Source organism: Galeopterus variegatus, unplaced genomic scaffold, assembly GCF_000696425.1.
Source record: "Galeopterus variegatus unplaced genomic scaffold, G_variegatus-3.0.2 Scaffold1303, whole genome shotgun sequence".
NCBI lineage: Eukaryota > Metazoa > Chordata > Mammalia > Dermoptera > Cynocephalidae > Galeopterus > Galeopterus variegatus.
The window spans coordinates 121,217-138,706 of record NW_007727414.1 but is presented as its reverse complement, the minus strand read 5'-3'; the positions used below and the strand labels follow the sequence as shown (position 1 = coordinate 138,706).

General features: G+C 46.4%; 1 long non-coding RNA gene across 1 annotated transcript in view; it reads left to right on the top strand.

Moving 5' to 3' along the window:
• The first annotated feature begins 5,608 nt into the window (after positions 1-5,608).
• Positions 5,609-17,490, top strand: part of LOC103593224 — a 17,011-nt gene continuing 5,129 nt past the window's right edge. Inside the window, exon 1 of the long non-coding RNA XR_550725.1 lies at positions 5,609-6,091. This is a non-coding gene — a long non-coding RNA (uncharacterized LOC103593224). The remainder of the gene's footprint in view (positions 6,092-17,490) is intronic.

Sequence of the window (17,490 nt, the reverse complement as noted above, 5' to 3'; positions counted from 1 at the left end):
CAGCTATGGCCACTTCTTTGGGTTCTAAAGCATGTGGGAGGAGAGCTTGGTCTTGTGCCTGGCTGTGTGGGGTCTGTCTTCACAGGAAGGAGCAAGAGAGTTCTCAGGGGACTCACAAAAAGGCATTTACAAAACACACCCTCTGCTTTTGTTAACAATGGCAAACACTTATGTCCTATTGACCCTGTGTTCAGTACTGTTCTAACTGCTTGACATCCATTACCTCATTTAATTCTTGCAACAACTCTACGAGGCCAGTTCCACTACTATCATCCCATTTTGCAAGTGAGGAAGCTAAGGCATGGAGCTATAAAGTATATTTCCTGTGGTCCCCATGGTGGCAGCCTGGGCGTGGCCTCCATAAAGTCTCTCACATATGCTCGTGGCAAATGCTTCAGGACTTCTCACTACACTCCTAAAACCTTGGGAGTAACAGGTGTGTTCATATCAATGCAAGGAGGGAAAGAAGTGGTTGTCTGGTCTTCTCTCCCTGATTCTGGTTCCCACTTCATCTTCAATGGCTTTTGTACTTTTTCTACAGGGGTTTTAACTGAAGTGAGTGCTGATTGCAGAGATTATGGACAACTACAGAAAATAACTTATTGAATTTGAAAGAAAGAACCCTTCTGTCACTCTTATAGTGGTCTCTAGGGCCCTTTGGGTCTTTGGGCCTACAGTCTGAGGGGCTTGGGTAGTAGATTTGCTTACGCTTGAGAGCAAATTTTATCACTCAGGAGGGCCAGGAGGAGCTGGTGAATTTAGGTTGGGACACCAGGGACATAGGGCTGTTCTGAGTAGGCCCACAGTTTGGATAAAGGGGATGCTTTTCCAGAGGAGGCCTCCAACAGCCAAAACCTGAAGTTCTAGATGGAGTGAGCATTGCAGAAGGAGTAGGAAGTCTCTGATGGATCAAAGCCACCTTTGCAAAGAGGAAACACTTACTGGCTCATTAATTATAGGATTCCATAGGATTGGCTTTGCCTCTGGGTGTGAGGGCAGTAACGTATGCTTTAAACAAACAGGCCTGTCACTCAACAATAATTAGCAGCCACAATAGGCACCTTCATAGAACTAGACTGACAGGTGGCTCACAACACACAGCCTCCAGCCTGGCCTGGAACTAGGCTTGGATGCCACACCTGAGGGGCCAGCCAGCCCATGCTGGCCAGCCCACAGGTTCATGGGCACAGAAATCATACATTCTTTCTTGGGCTGTTTGCTGAGAACTTGCTATGCAATAGGCATGGAGAGGAACACAAAAGAAATATCAGACAGAGAACTTAACCACAGTCTAGCAACTGGTGGAGACAAGATTACACTTGAAAAGTTAAACGGCAGCACGAGAAATCATATCTGTCACATGCAAAGGGTGTGAATACTCAGAGCCAGAAGAGAGTTCTGGAAGGGGATTCCCCACCAGGTGGATGGTAAGGTGGGGGTGTGGTCAGGCGTGCATTACCTGTGGGGTTTCTGCCAGGTCACACTGCCATGTTTCTTATAAAAGGAGTAGGAAACACAAAGAAGAAAATAAAAAATCATGCTAATAACACTTGTCGGAGACATGTATTATTATTTTGGTTGTATCCTTTAGGATTTTTTTCTGTGCATGTATGTGTATATATACACATATACATTTTATTACATAAATGGTTTATTCTGTACCTATTGTTCTGTGACTTGCTTTTTATACTTAGTAATAAGTTATGAACATTTTTCCTTGTCAATAAACTTCTTAAGGATCTCTTGCATTTCACTGTATATTTACCATGATTTCCCATGACTGTGGCCATTATATATACTACTGACTCTGTGCACATCCTTATTTTTATCCGTAGGGTACAGTCTAAGAAGAATTGCTAGATCAAAGAATATGCAGTTTCAGGGATTTTGATACATATTGTCAAATTGCTTTTCAGAAAGGATATATCAGCTTACGCTTTCACCACCAATCTATGAGAGTGTCTCTTTCACTACATCCTTCCCAACACTAGGTATTAACTTTTTTTTAATTTGCAAATTTGATAAGCAAAGAAATAGTATTTCATTGTTGCTTTAGTTTACTTTCCTTTTTCTTTTTTCCTTTTATTACTTCATTACTTGGATTCTTTTATAGACCAATCCGTCATTGGTAATTCTTTTTTGATGAATTATCTAATTATGTGCTTTATCTAGTTTTCTATTGGTATATTCTTTTTTTTTTTTTTCATTTCATTTGTGCAGTTTTAAAAATTTACTGTGGTATAGTCCTTTTATCTTATTAATTTATAAGAGTACTTGATATGTATTCAGGCCACTAACTCATTGTCTTTCATGTTACAAATATTTTATCCTGGATTGTCATTTGCCATTTAGTTTTGTTCATTTTCAAAGCATTCATAAATCTAAAATGTCCATGTAATCAAGGCAGTCTATATAGGCTTTCCAAACAACTGGGCTGAAGGTGGCCATGACTGGAAGCAGGGAGGCCACAGGCGGCCCCTGCTATAGAGCAAGTATGGCAGGACAAGGCCCACAGTCAGGGCAAGGCTGGAGAGGATGCCTGGCTGGGCAGATTTAGGCAGAGTGGAGAGGTGGCCAAGATGTGGTGACCTTGGGCGGGAGAAGGAGGAAGGGGAAAGAGACTGGGGTGACTCACAGAGTGCTGACCTGGACGAGGGTGTGAGCAGGTGGATGAGCCAGGATCTTGGGACCATAGGAAGAGGAGTGTGGGGTTGGGGGGTGTGATAATCCCTTTGGGATTGTTGTTGGCAGGTAGCCAGTACAGGGATCCAAACTCATGACCTTGGTGTTATAAGGCTGTGCTCTAACCGAGTTAACTGGCCAGCCCGCATTGGGATCGTTGATTGGAGACTCCTGGTGGGATAACTCATGGGTATTTGGATTCTGTCTTTGTGTCAGGTTCAGAAAGGATTTTTCTGCTGCAGAATTATATATAGTCAGTCCTCCCTATATGCAGGTTCTGCATCTACAGATTCAACCAACCATGGATCGAAAATATTTGGAAAAATGACAATACAACAATAAAAAATAATACAGGTTTTAAAACAATACAGTAAAGGGCCGGCCTATGGCTCACTGGGTGAGCGTGGTGCTGACAACACAAAGTCAAGGGTTATGATCCCCTTACCGGTCATCTTTTTAAAAAAAATAAAAATAAGAAATAAAATAATACAGTAAAACAACTATTTACATATCATTTACATTGTATTAGTATTATCAGTAATCTACAGATGATTTAGAGTATAATGGGAGGATGTGCATAGGTTATATGCAAATACTACATGATTTTATATCAGGGCTTGTGTGTCTAGGGATTTTGTTATCTGCAGGGGGTCCTGGAACCAATCCTCTTCAGATACCGAGGGACCACAGTATTCACATAAACTATCTCTTAATACTTTATTTATTTATTTTTGCATTTAAATCTTGATCTAGATGGAATCTTTGGTGAATTGTGAGAGTTAAGGAATTAACCTCTTTTTCCCAAAGTCACCAATGGTTAAAATATTGTTCCTTCTTCTTCTCATTTGCAATTCCACCTGTATCTTACATTTCCACACCTACCTGGGTCTGCTCTAGGACTCTCTGGTCTGTTACGTTGAATTGTTTGTTCCTATACCAGCACCAACTGTGTTGATCACACTTTCTTTAAATATATTTTAATAGGTGCTAGGGGAAGGTGTTCTTTATCACGCATTTTTCTGAGAATTTTCTTTTTTTTAATTTTTTTTTCTTAGTAGTTAAATTAACTGAAAATAATTTTCTTTGCTCTTTTAGAATGGACTTCAAAATCATTTGGTAAGCCCTGCTCCCCTGGACTGCATAATGGGAACTGGGAGCATGAGTGACCCCAGTTGGGCCCTTTGTATCTGTAAGCACCCAATACGAGGGTACTTCAATGTTTGTGAAAAAATAGAATTAAAAGATAATATGAATATTTCCATGAAGACCCCTTGTACACCAGGAGCTGGATTTGGTGAGGCTGGACTTTCTTTCTGGTGCAGAAATCACAGCCTCTTTAAGAAGAAGCCACTCACTCTCATGACTTCCACTTGGGGCAGCCCCTGCCCCTGGCGCAGACAGTCCTGTGAATCCTCAGAGCCCCAGTGTCGCTGCTCCTGCCATTGCTGCAGTACCTGGCCTATGTCCCCAACTGTAGCCAAGCTCCCACCCCTGTGTTAGGGTCTCCTGTCAGTCGTTCATGGGACCTTGGCTCCAGCCAGTGTCCTCTCCAAACCTGGTCTCCTCCAAGGATTTCCTGTGGGTCAGCTCAGGGGCTCTTTTCTTAATTTGTTCTTATCTGTGTTATTGCCAGAAAAAATTTTCACAGTTGCTTGCATTTCGATGGCTGTTTCCTAGTTTCTTTGGTGGATGCATGTTTTTCCCTGTTTTGCATTTGCTAGGTTTTTTCTTTTTTTAAGTAACTTTTTAAGGACCTTTTAAATTAAGAAATAGCGAATATAAAGTCACAAATCCTAAGCATACATCTCAGTGAAAATTTTTTTTTTTTTGTCATTTGCTAGGTTTTTTCTTTTTTTAAGTAACTTTTTAAGGACCTTTTAAATTAAGAAATAGCGAACATAAAGTCACAAATCCTAAGCATACATCTCAGTGAAAATTTTTTTTTTTTTGGTGGCTGGCTGCTAGAGAATCTGAACCCTTGACCTTGGTGTTATATAGCACCATGCTCTAACCAGCTGAGCTAACGGCCAGCCCCCATTTTTTACATAGGTATTTGCAATGTAACCACTACCCTGATGAAGGTATTTCTTTTACAGTTAAGAAGCTATTGGTGGGAGGTTGACTGGAGAGGGAAATCGTGAATGTGTCCCCACACTTTTTTTCTAGAACTGTTATTAAATGGTATTAGGAGGGGAGCCACATGACAAGTTTGATTTTATAAAGGGGCATGGAAAGCAGAGAGGTTAGGAGTGGTGGGTCAAGTTCTCGTCCTCCCCTTACTAGCTATGGGACGTTCTGTGCCTGTTTCAACAACTGTAAAATGGGAGTAGATGATAGCTCCTACCTCATAGAGTTGTCATGAAGATTACATGAGGCAGTGCATGTTAAGTGCACAAAAAATGTTAATTATTGTTTTTGTTATTAATAATGAGGAGGAGGCCATAGTTCTTAACTAAGAGCATGCATCAGAATCACCTGGGGCCCTTTTACAAATACACATGCTCAACCCAGCCAGATCTACTAGGTCAGGGTCTAGATTTTAAATGCCTCCCCGGTCATTCTGTTGCTCATTCGTGGTTAAGAACCACCAGGCTGTGGCCATGACTGGAAGCAGGGAGGCCACAGGTGGCCCCTGACAGAGTGCAGGTGTGGCAGGACAAGGCCTGCAGTTAGGGCAGGGCCAGACAGAATGCCTGGCTGGGTGGATTCAGGCAGAGTGGAGAGGTGGCCAAGATGTGGTGACCTTGATGGAGGAGGGATGATGGGGCAGGAGCCTGGCGTGATTCACAGGGTGCTGACCTGGACGAGGGTGTGAGCAGGTGGATGAGCCAGGATTGGGAGCATAGGAAGAGGAGCGTGGAGGCGGGAGGCAGAGACTGTGATAATACCTTTGAGCTTCTGGTGGAATAAGTGAGTATTCGGATCTCTAGGCCTGGGTCGGGGGAGTGGTTCTGGGAGGCATCGGTGTGGAGGAGATGAATAAAGCCATGGGTCTGTCCATAGAGTGAATGTAGAGGGCAGAGGAGGGTCAAGTTCACAGGTATCCACCTCTGCAAAGGCCTGCATCCACTTCTTATTCTCCCCTCCGCAGAAGTAGAGCCAAACTTGTTTCTCATGTAATAACTCCCTGCTGAGGACTGTTGGGAAATAAACTGTCTTCTCATTTGAAGATGAATAATCTTGGGGGCATTTCCTTTTCTCCCAGATCACAAAGTTTTCCACATCCTTTGGAGAAGCTCAAATCTTACCCATAAGCATCCTCAGACAGCACGTTTAGTTATTTTCTGACAGTGTCTTATTTTCTGATGCCCTTTAGCCGGTGTACTGTTCCATATACTCAGCCCTGGGTGAATGATTTCCTGAGACGCTGGCTTTCTCCTGGCCCTTCATATCAACCAGTTACTCTTTGGTAAGAATTTAAGTCATTCCAGCGCCTCTCTCAGAAGCATTTGCATCTAGAATCACAGGTTTAATAGAAATGATGAAAGATGTTGTATTCCTGAGGAAAGGCGATCCCAGAATGAATTGCTCATTTGCTTATTCTAGAACATTGCTGTTGATAGAACTTTCTGTGATGACAGAAATGTTCTGTGCATTCAGTATGGTAGCCATCAGACACATGTGGTTATTGAGCATTTGAAATGCAGCCAGTCTGACTGAGAGACTGGGTTTTTTTATATTGATTAATTAAAATTGAAATTGAAGACAGAAAAGCAGGCACTATTCAGTTGCGCTCACTGGGTCAGTGAGAGATAGGGACACTAGGCCTGACACCCCACTTGACTGCTCTACCAAGTGCTTCCCCAAAGGTAAATTCAAAAGTGGGTCTTTGAAATCAAATGGGCTTTCTTCTTCCCACCTTATAGCCTCAGCCCCTCCTCTTGCCTGCCCTGTAGAGGTGGTGTCCACAGCTGCCCCTCACAGACCTCTCCCGGCCTTTGTTCTCCCCACTCTTCCTACCTTAGGGATGGTGCCCTGCCTTTCTTTCTGCACTGCTGTCCCCTGCCTACAGCCGCCAGACAGATAAACCCCACCTGACCTGAAATACTACTATGTACTCCATGTGCTATACACTGAGAATGTAATGACATCCTTCCTGTTCTCAAAGTATAATGAGAAATATTAACATATATATGTAACATATGTAAATGTATTACTATGTACTCCATGTGCTATACACTGAGAATGTAATGACATGCTTCCTGTTCTCAAAGTATAATGAGAAATATTAACATATATATGTAACATATGTAAATGTATGTTACATGTATAATAATAATAAATCAAGATATATATAATATTATATCTTGATGCATGAGCCACCTCCTCCACGAAGGTTTCCCAGATTCCTCCATCCCTTCTAGGTGAGGCCAGGTTTAGGGCCCTGAACAAATTCCATTTGACTTCCCAGTTGGGGATGAGGTGGCAGGGATGGGTGTCAGGAAGATGCAGCTGCAGGATGGGTGTGTATTAGATCACTGAGAAAGCAAGCATGAAGGGGGATTGGAGATCTGTCATATCACCAGGAGGTTTCTGTCAACAGCAGTTACTGTGCATTATGCATGTGTAATACATTACACATCCTCTTGTTGATATTTGCAAATGTTATTTGATTACAAAATGATGAAACTGTTTCTCCTGATGTGGGGGGAGAATAACAATAAATAATAAAAACATCAAATAATATCAAAGGTCTTTGAAAAGATTTCAGAGGGTTTACAAGACCACTCTGTGATATGTCCCCAAGGCCAGAAATGGGGTAGGGATTCATCAAAGTGATGGTCTCAAGAAACTGCCTAAAGGAATTCTTAATTCAGAGGAGATATAATGTGAGGGGTAGATAAAAACCTCCCAAGTGAAAGCATTCTAACTGGTGGGAATGAGATTCTGGCAATAAAATCACAAGTGATTTTAACAGGGAGAAAGGGGGCTGGACAGCCAAAGAGGACAGCTGACTTGAGATTGCCATGAACCTACTGATTTTTCACATTTGCCAGACGCCTTGGTTATGACACACCCACAGGTATGTCAGAATATCCAGAAGGATTGAAGTCCAGAATTAGCAGTGGTTGTAAAGGAATCCTGGTCAGCACCAAGGCTGTTTGTTTGCATCCCTGTTGGTCTATTTGGAACAAGAGGATGAGCAAGGCAACAACTCTCCTCTGCTGGGGGAAGATGTGGAGTGTTAACGTCAGACAGAAAGAAGTGCCCGTTCCCACTTTGTTCCAACTCCATCTCCCTTGAGAATAATCCTCAGACTGGGGCGGGGGGGGGGCAGGGGGAGTAAAACAAAGATCATGAAGAGTGCAATGAAGCCCCAACAGTAGAGGAGATGGTAGTGGGGGCTTCTCAACACCTTCTCAGAGTAAGAGCCACCTATCACATCCCCCAAAGGCGGTCATCCAGGGGGGCCAGAGCCCTCAAATCAGCACTTCTGGGCAGACGTGGTCTGACCAGAGACAGATCTATTTATTAGTGCTGGATTTAAACACAGTTGAGGAAACCAGAACCTGTCTTGCTCAGCAATTTATTTATTTTCTCCATAAAGACACTGAAGGGACGCTTCTCTGGGCTGCAGATGACCCAGCCCTGGGAGGGACAGTAAATGGCTTTGGGGTGACAAATTCAGGGTTCAGAACAGTCTTGTCAGGGTGAGAAAGGAGGAAATTTTACAAGGCAAAATGTAACATTTAATACTTGGGTTCACTAAAGTGAGTCATACTAGTATAGAGTGGGGGGACTAGAGGGACCCAAGGGGGCTGAGTTTCCATGGGCTCCATGTGGCCCAAGAGTGTGAGGCTCAGGAGAGGCTGGCCACCCACGTGAGGCCAGGACCTAGATCAAGGCAGGGGCCATAGCTCCTCTCCACTGCCTGCTTCTCAGGCCACATGGACGGCCATTGTGGGCTCCAGGCTCCAGCACACTGACCCGAGTAGGAAATATCCAGGCGGGTCACCAGGTTGGAGGAGGTCTGGGGACGGAGGTCGGCTGTCAGCCTGGAGGAGAGAGGCAAACTCATACAGCGGAAGAACCATGGGAGGGCAGGAGGAGACCATTTTCTATGTCTTGTGGGCATGTTAGAGGGCAGCGGGCTGGGGTTCCATTTGAGAAAGATGGAAGGGCGGTTCCAGGATGGCCTCCGTGTCAGTGACTCAGATTTTAGAGCTTCTGTGAGAAGGTGGCCTGAGGACTTCTAAAGTCCCCTCCTATGATAAGTAGTCATCAGGAGAGGTGACACCTTTGTCCAACAGCCTGGAGTAGCAGTTAAAAGGGTAAATCAAGGCACCAGGGCTCAAGTACTGCTTCTGTCACTTTGTGTGACCTTTTACAAGGCACCTTAGCTCTTTGAGCCTTGGTCCCTTCACTAAAAAGAAGGATCATGGCAATAGTATGCACCTGCTAGGATTTTTGTGAGGTTTGAAAGGTCATATCAAGGTCATACCAAGGGCACTTAGAACTGTGCCACACCTGGGGTAAGAGCCATGTGCTGGATAGCTGCTGTGAGGGTCATTGTCACTGTCACTATCATCATGATCATCATCACCACTGACCACGCAGTCACTGAACCCTCTCTATGTACTGGGGAAGAAGAGATGAGTAGGTTGGGTCCCTGCCTTCAAGAAGTCACAGCCCAGCATGGAAGGCACAGAACTGTCACATGCGGAGATGGAGGGAGGGTAGTGCAGGGTGTAGTCACATCACCTGGGTGGGGCTCCTGGGGGTGGCGGGCTGGAGCCTTCTGAAACTGTGACTTGGCTCAGAAACATTTGCAGTGTCTGGTTGGTCCTGGACTCTCCAGGCTGTTTGCTCTGGACACAGCCGTGTACGGGGCACCCCTCTGTGCCCCAAGCAGTGCTGGGATTGGCCAGGCCAGCCCGGTAGGTCCGAGGACTCAGGGCCCCGCCCTGGGGCCTCCCAGGCACTGCAGGGCCCACAGCCCCCATTTCTGAGCCTTATGGCCTGAACACTCTGGCCAGGCCAGCCCGGTAGGTCCGAGGACTCAGGGCCCCGCCCCGGGGCCTCCCAGGCACTGCAGGGCCCACAGCCCCCATTTCTGAGCCTTATGGCCTGAACACTAAAGCTCCCCATGTGTGCTCCTCTGCGCCCAGCACTGTGCTGAGTATCCTCTGAGGTGTGGTGACACGTCCTATCCGGGAGACGGGTGGTGTTGGATTGTCCCCATTTTACAGCTAAGAAAACAGGCTGGGATGTTAAGTGTTTCATAAAAGGCCCAGTCAGGACTTGGAGCCAAGGTTTCCAATGCCAAAATCAGGTGCCGTTTCCACACCCTGCCCTAGGCAAGACCAGAGGTGACTCATTTGAGTACCCTGGCCTCCAGGAGGAGATGGGGCCATCAGAAATCTAACTGACCACCCCAGCCCAGGGGAAGGGTGGAAGGGCTGCAAGAGCCCTGCCCATCTGAGCCCCACCCTGCCCGCTCAGCAGACCCCTCTTGCAGAGGCAACCCTGCCTGCTCACTCGTCATGGAAACGTCTCTCAATCGGGTCATTTTAGAGAAGGAAGGCAGTGGTTTTAGAAAAAAACATGCTTGTAAGCAGTGGTGGCCTTTTTTTCAAGCAAGATTTCATGTGAACGTGCTGGAAACTGAAAACAGAAGAGGAACTAGTCTGGGTGGAGAGTGAGGGGAACCTGTGTGTGACCTTCTGTGTCCCGACCCTCCCACCACCCACCCCAGACTATGCTGAAGAACCCCCATGCAGTCTGTGACCCTGCTCTCAGGTGGGAGAGGTGACACTCCTCTTCGTTAACAAACTCTTCTCTGGGGCACCCTTAAAGACCAGAAGTTCCATGCGGCAGGCTTTTGGTTTTTTGTTTGTTTTTATTTTTTGTAATTGTGATGAAATATACATAACAAAATTTACCATTTTAACCATTTTTGAGTGTACAATTCAGTGACATTAAGTACATTCATAATATGTAACCATCACCACCGTCCATTTCCAGAATGTGTCATCTTCCTTGACTGAAACTCTGCTCCCATTCAACATCCTCCTGCCCCCAGTCCCTGCAGCCACAATCCTGCTTTCTGTGTCTACAGCTCTTCAGGCTACTCTAGACACCTCATATAAGTGGAACATTCAGTGTTTGTCCCTTTGTGTCTAGCTTATTTCACTTAGGGTAATCTCTTTAAGGTTCGTGCATGCTGTAGCATGTATTAGAACTTTATTTCCTTTTAAAGCTGAGTAGTATTTTATCGTATGACTATACTGTATTTTGTTCAATCCATCCATCCATGAACATTTGGGTGGTTTCTACCTTTCAGCTATTGTGAATGAATAATGCATTTATGAAAATGTTTGTACACATAGCTGTTTGAATCTTTGCTTTCAATTCTTTTGGGTCTATACCCAAAGAAGTGAAATTGCTGGATCATAGGGTAATTCTATGTTTAACTTTTTGAGGAACTGCCATACCGTTTTCCACAGTGAGTGCATTGTTTTACATTCCCACCAGCAATGCACAAGGGTTCTAGTTTCTCCACATTCTCACCAGTGTGGCAAGGGTTTTTAATCTCTTGTTCATGCTTATACCCCCAGAGACTGGGACAGTCCCTGGCACATAGTAGGTACTCAGTAAATTTTTGTTGCATGAATGAATGGGAGGCCTTGGTCTCACAGCAGCTGTACCTGGGAGCCCTCCTACCTGAAGCTGGCCCACAGTCAACAGGCACCCCTCCACCCAGGGTCCCAAGAACTTCCCCTTCTGGTCCCTACTCAGCTCTAAGAGAACCAGACTTTTGAAAGGATACACTTATTCAGAGATGCCCACTGGTGTCAAGAGCTGCACTGAAGAGGAAATGATGCTAAATAGGATCACTGAGCTGGGGTAATGTGGAGGTCAGGGAATCTAGCAAGCTGGTTTCCGCAGTAGTGTTTTCCAAACTGAGTCTTGACCCTTTGTGGCCCCCGAAACCAATTTTTAGTGGTCAAAACCAGCATATATGAAAAATGAAATAGGATAAAAATACCAGGGTTTACTGCATGGAAAAATAAAAGGTAAGTATTTTGTGAAACTTGTTTGCAGTGTGATTGTTACATATGTGTGTGTTGGATCACAAAGAATTTGAAAATCACTGTATAGGGTTTGCAGTCTTTGCTTAAAGAATTCCCCATCCTGGGGAGCTTACTACCTTACAAGGAAGCCCACACTGTTTGGGGGTCCACTGTAACATTGGAACGTCCCTCCCTTAATTGAGCAGAAACCATTCAGCATGTAAGATCTTTGCTTTGAGTCCCCTACTGCGTGCTGCGGCCTGTCATAGGCGCTTGAGATGAAGAGGGATAGAGGGTACTTGGTGGAGGTTAATGGAGGAGAGGGGATGGAGAGCAAGCAAGGACACAGCCTGCTGTGGGGAAGGAGGACAGAAGAGGGGACAGTGAACCCTGCCTTGGAGAATCCAGGAAGAATGTCAAAATGGGTCTTGAAGGTTGAATAGGAGTTTGCCATTCTTGACTGAGAGAGAAACTAATAGGAAAGTATGGAGATGAGAAAGGGCAGGTTATCTTCAAAGAATAGCAAGTACCCTGCTTTGGCTGGAGTCTAGGGTCCTTAAGGAGGTAGGGGTTGGGGTGGCCAACTTGAGGGACACCAGGCAGGAGAGCAGGCAAAGGTCAGATGGTGAAAGGTCTTTGTGCCAGGAGCTTAGATTTTCACCCTATAGCCAGAGGGGTGTCATCTGAATACTTAGAAAATAAATACATGTCAGGCCATGCACTGGGCACTGGGGAATAAGGGTGAAGGAGACAGACCTCACTTCGAGAAGCTGGCACCCCTGCACAAGGAATGGGCTTGAAATGCAGGATCACATAAAGAGACACATGGTATAGAAGCCAGGATGAATGGTCTGATGGAAAACCACAGGGTCCCAAGAGAGAGGGTGGAAAGGGGTACTCGGTTTAGACCAGGAAGGAGGGTTTTTGTGAGGAAGTGATGTTTACACTGAAGCCTGCGAGTCAGGATTTACCAGAGAAGATCCTTGTCATCAGAGGATACAGTGTGGGCAAAGGCCACCAGGTAGAAGACCCTGGAATGTGTGCAGTTAAGAGAGGAAGATGGGAGTGGCAGGGCCAGGGGCCAGGTGGGGCAGGTGGGGGTGGCTGAGAGTAAGGATTTGGGATTTTATCCCAAGGGCACTGAGGAACCATTGGCAAATTAAGTAGATGTAGAGGTGTGTGTGTGTGTGTGTGCACTCGATGACTTTTTTTTTTTTTTACATGAAAGAAAAAGTAATCCAGGGCAAAGATAAGAGGCAAGAGGCCCAGAGGAACAGAGGAACAGGCAGGGAAGCTGTGAGGGGCCTGGGAAAGCCCACCCTTTGTTTTCTGAGCTCCTGGAGCTTGGCTATTTGGACCTGGGGGATAGCAGAAGGGAGACAGGAAAGGCACAGAGGATGTGGCCCTCAGGGAATATCTCATCTTCTGTGCCTGGTACTGCAGCAAAGGAACTGGGGAGGAGGCAGCAGATTGGCCCAGGGGGTCTATTATTCTCCAAAACTCCTCTTCTGGTGCCTTCTCCCCACTTCTCACCAAACTCCCCATTCCTACGCCTGCATCTTTGTTCAAGCTCTTCCCCTTCTCTGGAACACCATTCCCTCCCTTTTTCCTGTCTTCCTACTCCAAGGCGCCCATCTCTCAAGCCCAGAGGAAGGTGAACATCCTCCTCTGGGCTTTCTCCCCAGTTTGGTCTTTCCCTTCCTGCCAAGCCCCAGCACCCCACAGCAGGGGTGGGATGGACAGCACTGTACACAGCGTGTGTTGTGTGCTGTGCCACTGGGGACTTCTCTCCAGCTCCAGGACAAGAGTCTTCCCACTAAGTGACTTCACTATCCTCTCCCACTCTCCTGGCTCGCAGTGAGAGGCACATGCAGATGGGCTGTACACAGCGTGTGTTGTGTGCTGTGCCACTGGGGACTTCTCTCCAGCTCCAGGACAAGAGTCTTCCCGCTAAGTGACTTCACTATCCTCTCCCACTCTCCTGGCTCGCAGTGAGAGGCACATGCAGATGGGGCCCCAAACCATATCCTAATCAGTGTGATCAAGGCAGACACAGCAAGGAGATTCCTGCCCCAACAGAAACCAGCAGCAAAAGGCCCCCAGAGGGGGTCTAATAGCCCTCGTGTCCCTCAGCTGTGGGTCAAATGGTCACCAGGTCCTGAGTGAGGAAGGGCTGGGGACTGCTATCAGAGCCTAGGCACCCATCCTGTAATCTGCGTGGACGAGGTTCTAGGAAACCATCAACCCATGTCCTCCAGCGTGAGCTCCCTCCCGCTCAGCACTGCTGGGCTGGGGACATACTGACCTGAGTTATAGAACTTTTTAGGTGTCCTCATATTGATTTGCTGATCTGGGAGGCTTTGACCTACCCGAGTGGATAGCCCCTAATGAGCAGCTTCTGTTCTGGGCACCCTTGTGTCTGTCTGGGTAGGGGGAGTGCTCATGGCCGCTTTCTCACCTGCCGGACAGTAGGGCTGCTCGAGGACCACTCACCTTGTTAGCTAAACTGCCCCACTGCCATTTATCCCAGACCACACACGGAGTTACACGAGCAGGAAGGAATCCAGCTATGACTCCACCCACAGGGCACAGTCCTCTGTGCCCGTGTCTTTTGATTGGGGTTTATTTTAGACACTCTGTTTGCTTTCTCCAGGGCAGGCATCTGCACACGGGGACATCTGTGTTCCACTTGATAGTGTGAGGTCCCCTAGGCCCCAGCTTCCACAGGTCTAGTCTAGGATGACTTTTCCTTCTCTGAGGTGTCCCCTGTGGCCCCCCACAGTGAGTTTTTTAATTTACTGCATGCCACATTGTCTGCATTTTAAGTTTGGCCATCCCAAACTTCTCCTCCAAATGCAATGGAAAGTCTGCCCACATTACTGCATGATGCCGAGGGAGGCGAGCAGAAACAATGGTGCTTATATGGACATAGCGTCCTTCAGTGCTGTCTGCAGTTAATGTTACTATCAGTGCTACACCCAGGCCTGGGTTCTGCATCTACCTGAGCTCGCCTATGACACAAGGTGGTGATTGCTTAATTGTCTTCTTTCCCACAATGCTCTTAGCTCTCAGAGGGCAGCAACTGATGTATTGATCTTTCTGTCCCAGGACCTCCTGGCACATGAAGTCAGCGCTCCATATGTAGTTGTTGAATGAATGAAATTTTAAACTTCTTCAGGATGGGGACTGGGTCTTTCCCTTTCTTACCAATTCCACATATCAGCCATGCTCAGAGTTGAGCCTATAGCAAGGATGATGGGTTGGCCAATTGATGGGACTGCTGGAGAGTCTTCTTGCAAAGTTTCCCAGGTCAAACTGGCTCTGGATCCTCAAGGAAACAAAGAAATTCAAAGGCTTGACTCCACCAAATACCTGAGGTTCCTGTCAGTGAAAGGCCAGACTCCATCACATGTGAGCAGTGATCATCGGACCGTGGGAAGATGGTTTGGTGAGGTGGGAAGAATTTGAGTAATAAAACAAGAGAGGAACTTTGCATGGACCAGTGGTAATCAAGTACCAGGAACTGAGGAGTGTGGTCAACTCAGCTCTGCCCGTGATGTCCAAACCCAAAACAGAGATGAGAGGAACAGAAGGAAAGAAAGGAGGAAGAGAAGGAGAGAAGGAAGGAAAAAAGGGAGGAAGGAGAGAGAGCTTAGGCTTGGAAGCCAGATCAAACTGTACCTGAATCCCCTTTCCATTTCTTTTAATTGTGGAAGTCTAGACATGGTATTAATCTCCAAGTCCTAGTTTCTGCATCTGTGGAATGAGAATTAGAACTAATGTATGTGATGTGCCCCACACTGTTCTTGGAACATGGCAGGCACTCAGTAAATAGTGGGAATTAATTATTACCATGGCATCATGTTTTACATGCTATATCAGTTTGGGTTCAGCTAACTTAAGCCAAAATAGGGGCTTTAATTTGAAGACTGCTAGCTCAGAGTTGAAGAAAGGGTTGAATCCCATGACCTCAGGAAGGCCAGGAAAGGAGGGCCTGAGGTTTCAGGAACAGGAAAGCTGCCTCTGGGCAGAGGTAGTGCCAGCCTCCTTATGTGACCTTCAGGTTCAGATTCCCAGACAGAGTCTTATTGGCTGGTTTGGATCCTGTGCTGACAGTCCCACCAGGACAACATGGAATTGGGGGAAAGCTAGTTCCCTCAGAAATGTGTGGTGCTGTATCCAAAAGAAGGAGGTGCAGGTTGCTGGTCAAGCAGAACCACTGACCACCATGCATGACGATCCCCTTCCACTTCCCACCCTCACCCTGGTGCCCATATCTGCCCTCATGTGCAGCCTATGTAATTACCCCTTCCCCACCCTCTGCCATTCTTCAAATTCCTCCACCAATTTTAATTTCAACACCCTGTCTGCCCTGCCCACCCCAGCCCGGCCCAGCCCAGCCAGCCCAACCCTGAACAGGAGGGCGGCATGTTTGCTCAAAGGCCTACCCTGCTCCAGGGCCTCCTGCCTCCTCCCCACCTCTCCCCAGGAGTCCCAGGCCCAGATGCTCACTCACTCTTTAGAGTTCCATACACCCTGCGGAAAAGAACTTCAGGCCCATTTTTAAACCTCCATTTGCTTCTTCCTACTTTCATTTTTTTGAAAACCAGCTCTTTTTACTTTACTCTTGGGCAAATCCGCAGAAAATATGTTGTTAGGGAGGCTACTAGGAGAACTTGGCATCCAATAGAGAAACAGGCTCAACTGAGAATGACTGAAAACACAGGTACTGAGGATTCCTGAGGCCCCCACAGGGCAATGGGAGGGACCCAGCCGCCAGCTTTGCCAGCCCTTTCTACTCAGTATTCTGCCACAGCAATATCATCAGCTCTGGGTGTTTTTAAAGGACCTCCAAGTCTGAGGGACCATGCTTCAGAGGCCTAAGGTTTCATGGTGACCAGCCACAGGCCTGACCAGGGTGGCAAGCAGACCCACCTTCTCAGGGCTGGTAAGTCAGCATGTTTATCTCTGTTCCTGTGACCTTGAACATTCCTAGTGCCCGATGCGATTCCCAGCAAGATTTGCCTATTCTGGGAGGTACCACTTGCTGCCAACCTTCCCCTTCCTTTGCTCTTACTAAAGTCCCTCTCTCCTGTATCTCCTTCCCTTTCAGCCAGCTGTATGGTTAGAAAGCTGTGATCAATTAATTCCCAGATAGGTGATAAATTTTAAAATCTCAGAAAACTAGTATTTAATAAGGCAGATTTAACAACAGAGTGTCAGTTTCAGAGGGTAACTGTAAGGATTAGCTCTTAGTTGCGAGGCCCCCTGGGCAGGTAGTGCTGGTGCCTGAGGGATGGAGGGATGGAGGGATGGATGGAAGGAAGGAAAAGAGGGAGAGAGGGAGGGAGGGAGGAAAGAACTGGTGGGGAGAGATTTCTAGTCACAACCACCTTCTCAGGGCTCCTTTCATCGTACTGACGGCCACGGACCTGGCTCTGGGGGCAACAGGACTCTTCCAGCCTGAGCATCATTTAAAAGTATGGAAAACAATTTTTATAAAGAAAAGTATGAGAAGCAGTGAAGTGTGGCTTTGGGGTAGTGAAAAATTTTTTCTTTTGTTTTTCTCCTTCCCCCTCCCTTCCTTTCTTCCTTCCTTTCTTCTTTCTTTTTTTTATTTTGTGATATAATAATCCACAAACCACAAAATTCACCCTTAAAGTGTACAATTCAGTGGGTTTTAGTATATTCATAACGTTATGCAACTATCACAACTATCTTATTCTAGAACATTTTCTTTTTTTTTTTTTTTTCCTTTTTGTCCTTTTTCGTGTCCGGCAACGGATCGCAACCC